This window comes from Bufo bufo, chromosome 2, assembly GCF_905171765.1.
Source record: "Bufo bufo chromosome 2, aBufBuf1.1, whole genome shotgun sequence".
Lineage (NCBI taxonomy): Eukaryota > Metazoa > Chordata > Amphibia > Anura > Bufonidae > Bufo > Bufo bufo.
In genome coordinates, this window is record NC_053390.1 from 557671427 (window position 1) to 557677426 (window position 6000).

The window sequence follows — 6000 nt, forward strand, 5'->3', positions numbered from 1 at the left end:
ATAATAGTAAGTGCAGGAGATCCCTGGGCGCCGCTCTATGTAGCCTGCTACTTAAAGTCCGGACCTATGAAAGGTCGTCTTTAACTTTTTATACAGGAGGCAGGTGCCGGCAGCAGAATCACATAGCCGGCACCCTGTCTCTGACAGGGAGCTGCGATCAGCGGCAGTTAACCCCTCAGGTGTGGCACCTAAGGGGTTAACTGCCGCTGATCCACTGCCGGCACTCGCCTCCTGTATTAAAGGTTAATTATCATTGGTGGCGCAGTGCGCCCCTCCCTCATTGATGGCAGTGGCCACAGAGTCCCCTCACCCTCACCTCCTCCTCATTGGTGGTGCAGTGGCAGTTGTTATCGGAGCCCCAGCAGTATAATCCTGGGGCTGCAATCGGTTACCATGACAGCCAGGACGCTACTGAAGCCCTGGCTGCCATGGTAATCTCCCTGCTGCTGTGTGCACAGAGCCCAGGGCAGCAGGGAGAGTGTGAGGTCCTATTCACCCTGATAGAGATCTATTAGGGTGAATAGGACAAGGGATTAAAAGACCCCAGGTTCTAGCCCCCAAGGGGGGGGAAATAGTTATTAAATAAAACAGTAAAAAACAAAAAACTAAATATTAAAGGGTTTCTGTCACCCCATTAAACCGTTTTTTTTTTTTGCTTTAATAATAATCCCTATAGTGCGATCTCATGATACATAATCAAATTATTAATTTTGGTTCAGTAGATTTTGCTAAAAAACGATTTTTAAAATATGCTAATTACCTTGCTACCAGCAAGTAGGGCGTCTACTTGCTGGTAGCAGCCGCATCCTCCTCTGGTAATGACGCCCCCTCGGCATGCTGATTGACAGGGCCAGGGAAGGGAATCCTTCTGTGCTGGCGCTGTTAGAATTTGAAATCTCGCGCCTGCGCCGTACCTGGCTTCAATCGTTGGTGGTATAGTGTTAATAATTGTAATTTTGATAATTATTTATTGTTTTTTAGTCCCATTTCGTTGGTGGTTTTTGTGGCAGCATGCTTAGTACATACATACTTACCTGATTCGAGCATCCAGCGACGTCATCCAGACTCTCCGCCTCCTTCCAGCGATGCCGGCGTCTTCTCTTCCGGGTGTATGCGATGACGTCATCGACGCAGGCGCATTGAGGATAGAGCGGTCGAGCGAGCGGCCGCCTCTCAGTGCGCCTGCGCCGATTGAAGCCAGGTACGGCGCAGGCGCGAGATTTCAAATTCTAACAGCGCCAGCACAGAAAGATTCCCTTCCCTGGCCCTGTCAATCATGTTGCCGAGGGGGCGTCATTACCAGAGGAGGATGCGGCTGCTACCAGCAAGTAGACGCCCTACTTGCTGGTAGCAAGGTAATTAGCATATTTTAAAAATCGTTTTTTAGCAAAATCTACTGAACCAAAATTATTAATTTGATTATGTATCATGAGATCGCACTATAGGGATTATTATTAAAGAAAAAAAAAAAAACGGTTTAATGGGGTGACAGAAACCCTTTAAGTATTAATCACCCCCTTTCCCAATTTTACATATAAAATATATAAACAATAAATAAACATGTTACATATCGCCACGTCCGAAAAGTCCAAAATATTAAAATATAAAAAAAAGTCTATGCGGTAAACGCTGAAACAGAAAAAAAAAAAAACTGTGGAATGCACGTGGCTTTTTTGGTGTTGTTTTTTTTTTTTTCATGTGGTATCGAGTATCGCAATACTTTTTATGGTATCGAAATCAAATCAAAAATTTGGTATCGCAACAACTCTAGTCTGCCGCTCCTGCTCTGCAAAATAGAAAAGTATATGTTCTCCACAAAGATGCAACGTTCTTCATGCTCAAATAAATGAGACCAGTCTAAGTGAATATGAACTAGTGGAAGGGCTCCTGCACACGCCCCGTGCCCGTGCTGCAGACAGCAACCAGCTGTGTGCCCACCGTACTTTGCAGACCCACCGCAAAAAAAAATAGAACATGTTGCGGTGCGGAGGCACAGACTGAGATCCCATGGAAGTGCTCTGTAGTGGATGATACGCAGCGCACACCGCCGCTGCCCGTACAGTGCTAACCCGCTGTTTGCGGGCCACAATATGGGCAGGGGACACACATTTATGAGCATGAGCCCTGAGTGTAATTCATCAACGCCTTTGCCACTTTTAATACACCGAATTTTATGGCCAAAACAGGCGAGCTTGATGAATGTGCCCCATAAATTAGATTGAAAATTGCACAGTTTTATAATGTGGTAAAATAACCTCTAAATTACCTCATGGCAAAACCGCTGCACATCACAGTACATGCAGTTTTCAAATGCGCCATGTGAACATACCCCGACGCTACCTGCGGACGGTGCCGAATACAGTTCACACAGGACATTAGATAAAAAGTCTGCCGTGGATTCCCCAGCAAAAAAACAACTAAACACAAAATACATGAGGTTTCAGCTGCGGAAAGAGGTGACCCGCACGATACACTGACGTGCCCACCACCGGGCACCTTAATCTCATCCACTTTGCCCGTAGGGCCTGAGAATCCGCAGCGGCAGCAGTACAGCCATGTGTGAAGGCGCCCTATACAGACCGCACCCCGCTGTGAGAGAGGACAGGCATGGCTGCCTGGTATTTGGCATCCATGCTTAGGCCCTACAGCACAATTAGGTAGCCTAAATGGTTAAATAATATAAGACTAACAGGGCAGACATGTACGGGGCACGCCCGGGTGCCTATAACATCAGCCCTGAGGTACTGCTGTGCTCATACCTGAGGCAGCCCGCCGCCACATACAGCGCTTCAGGGCGGACGCGCCCACCCTACTGTTTGTAAACACGCCACACGTGCGCACGCCACAGCCGCCCGATTCACGGGCGCACGTAGTAAGGGCCGCCTGCTGCGTGTGTTGTAACGTAAGTGGCGGAGAGCGGAAGCTGGGACTCGCTGTACGGCTCATGTACTTGTGTGAACGGGGCATTTTATGCCAACAGGGTTTTACATAAAGTATTATATATAGAGAGAGGTTGGTTGCCGGAATGGGAAGTGCGTTTTTGGATGGACATCACCCCCTGTGGCTCCCACGCAGTATAGTGCCCCCCTCCATATAGTCTAGTAATGGCCCCCCTCACTGGGGGTTAATGTACTCTATGGTGGGCCACTGGGGTCATTATACTGTATAAGGGGGAACAGGAGGTCATTATACTGTGTGAGGGGCCCTCACGCAGTATAATGAAACCCCAGAGGCCCCCCTCACACAGTAGAATGAAACCCCAGTGCCCGCCTTCATATAGTCTAGTAATGGCCCCCTCACACAGTATAATGAAACCCCAGAGGCCCCCTCACACAGTAGAATGAAACCCCAGTGCCCGCCTTCATATAGTCTAGTAATGGCCCCCTCACACAGTATAATGAAACCCCAGAGGCCCCATCACACAGTAGAATGAAACCCCAGTGCCCGCCTTCATATAGTCTAGTAATGGTCCCCTCACTGGGAGTTAATGTACTGTATGGTGGGCCACTGGGGTCATTATACTGTTATGGGGGTCATTATACTGTATGAGGGGGAACAGGAGGTCATTATACTGTGTGAGGGGCCCTCACGCAGTATAATGAAACCCCAGAGGCCCCCTCACACAGTAGAATGAAACCCCAGTGCCCGCCTTCATATAGTCTAGTAATGGCCCCCTAACTGGGAGTTAATGTACTGTATGGTGGGCCACTGGGGTCATTATACTGTTATGGGGGTCATTATACTGTATGAGGGGGAACAGGAGGTCATTATACTGTGTGAGGGGCCCTCACACAGTATAATGAAACCCCAGAGGCCCCCTCACACAGTAGAATGAAACCCCAGTGCCCCCCTTTATATAGTCTAGTAATGGCCCCCTCACTGGGAGTTAATGTACTGTATGGTGGGCCACTGGGGTCATTATACTGTTATGGGGGTCATTATACTGTATGAGGGGGAACAGGAGGTCATTATACTGTGTGAGGGGCCCTCACACAGTATAATGAAACCCCAGAGGCCCCCTCACACAGTAGAATGAAACCCCAGTGGCCCCCTTTATATAGTCTAGTAATGGCCCCCTCACTGGGAGTTAATGTACTGTATGGTGGGCCACTGGGGTCATTATACTGTTATGGGGGTCATTATACTGTATGAGGGGGAACAGGAGGTCATTATACTGTGTGAGGGGCCCTCACGCAGTATAATGAAACCCCAGAGGCCCCCTCACACAGTAGAATGAAACCCCAGTGCCCGCCTTCATATAGTCTAGTAATGGCCCCCTCACTGGGAGTTAATGTACTGTATGGTGGGCCACTGGGGTCATTATACTGTATGAGGGGGAACAGGAGGTCATTATACTGTGTGAGGGGCCCTCACACAGTATAATGAAACCCCAGAGGCCCCCTCACACAGTAGAATGAAACCCCAGTGCCCCCCTTCATATAGTCTAGTAATGGCCCCCTCACTGGGAGTTAATGTACTGTATGGTGGGCCACTGGGGTCATTATACTGTTATGGGGGTCATTATACTGTATGAGGGGGAACAGGAGGTCATTATACTGTGTGAGGGGCCCTCACGCAGTATAATGAAACCCCAGAGGCCCCCTCACACAGTATAATGAAACCCCAGAGGCCCCCTCACACAGTAGAATGAAACCCCAGTGCCCCCCTTCATATAGTCTAGTAATGGCCCCCTCACTGGGAGTTAATGTACTGTATGGTGGGCCACTGGGGTCATTATACTGTTATGGGGGTCATTATACTGTATGAGGGGGAACAGGAGGTCATTATACTGTGTGAGGGGCCCTCACGCAGTATAATGAAACCCCAGAGGCCCCCTCACACAGTAGAATGAAACCCCAGTGCCCGCCTTCATATAGTCTAGTAATGGCCCCCTCACTGGGAGTTAATGTACTGTATGGTGGGCCACTGGGGTCATTATACTGTTATGGGGGTCATTATACTGTATGAGGGGGAACAGGAGGTCATTATACTGTGTGAGGGGCCCTCACACAGTATAATGAAACCCCAGAGGCCCCCTCACACAGTAGAATGAAACCCCAGTGCCCCCCTTCATATAGTCTAGTAATGGCCCCCTCACTGGGAGTTAATGTACTGTATGGTGGGCCACTGGGGTCATTATACTGTTATGGGGGTCATTATACTGTATGAGGGGGAACAGGAGGTCATTATACTGTGTGAGGGGCCCTCACGCAGTATAATGAAACCCCAGAGGCCCCCTCACACAGTATAATGAAACCCCAGAGGCCCCCTCACACAGTAGAATGAAACCCCAGTGCCCCCCTTCATATAGTCTAGTAATGGCCCCCTCACTGGGAGTTAATGTACTGTATGGTGGGCCACTGGGGTCATTATACTGTTATGGGGGTCATTATACTGTATGAGGGGGAACAGGAGGTCATTATACTGTGTGAGGGGCCCTCACGCAGTATAATGAAACCCCAGAGGCCCCCTCACACAGTAGAATGAAACCCCAGTGCCCGCCTTCATATAGTCTAGTAATGGCCCCCTCACTGGGAGTTAATGTACTGTATGGTGGGCCACTGGGGTCATTATACTGTTATGGGGGTCATTATACTGTATGAGGGGGAACAGGAGGTCATTATACTGTGTGAGGGGCCCTCACGCAGTATAATGAAACCCCAGAGGCCCCCTCACACAGTATAATGAAACCCCAGAGGCCCCCTCACACAATATAATAAAACCCCAGAGGCCCCCATTACACAGTATATCGAAACCCCAGAGGTCCCCTCAAACAATATATTAAAACCCCAGAGGCCCCCATTACACAGTAGAATGACTCCCAGTGCCCCCCTTCATATAGTCTCATGGCCCCCTCACTGAGGGTTATTGTACTGTATGGTGGGCCACTGGGGTCATTATACTGTAATGGGGCCCACTGGGGTCATTATACTGTAATGGGGCCCACTGGGGGTCATTATACTGTAATGGGGCCCACTGGGGGTCATTATACTGTATAAG

At 49.2% G+C, this 6000-nt stretch overlaps 1 protein-coding gene across 1 annotated transcript in view; it reads right to left on the reverse strand.

Annotated features, from left to right (window-relative positions):
• The window catches only part of FAM13A (family with sequence similarity 13 member A), a 272278-nt gene extending 269440 nt beyond the window's left edge, over window positions 1–2838 (reverse strand). Inside the window, exon 1 of the mRNA XM_040418153.1 lies at window positions 2760–2838. The gene's annotated coding sequence lies outside the window, so the exon portion shown is untranslated. The remainder of the gene's footprint in view (window positions 1–2759) is intronic.
• Window positions 2839–6000: the final 3162 nt, after the last annotated feature.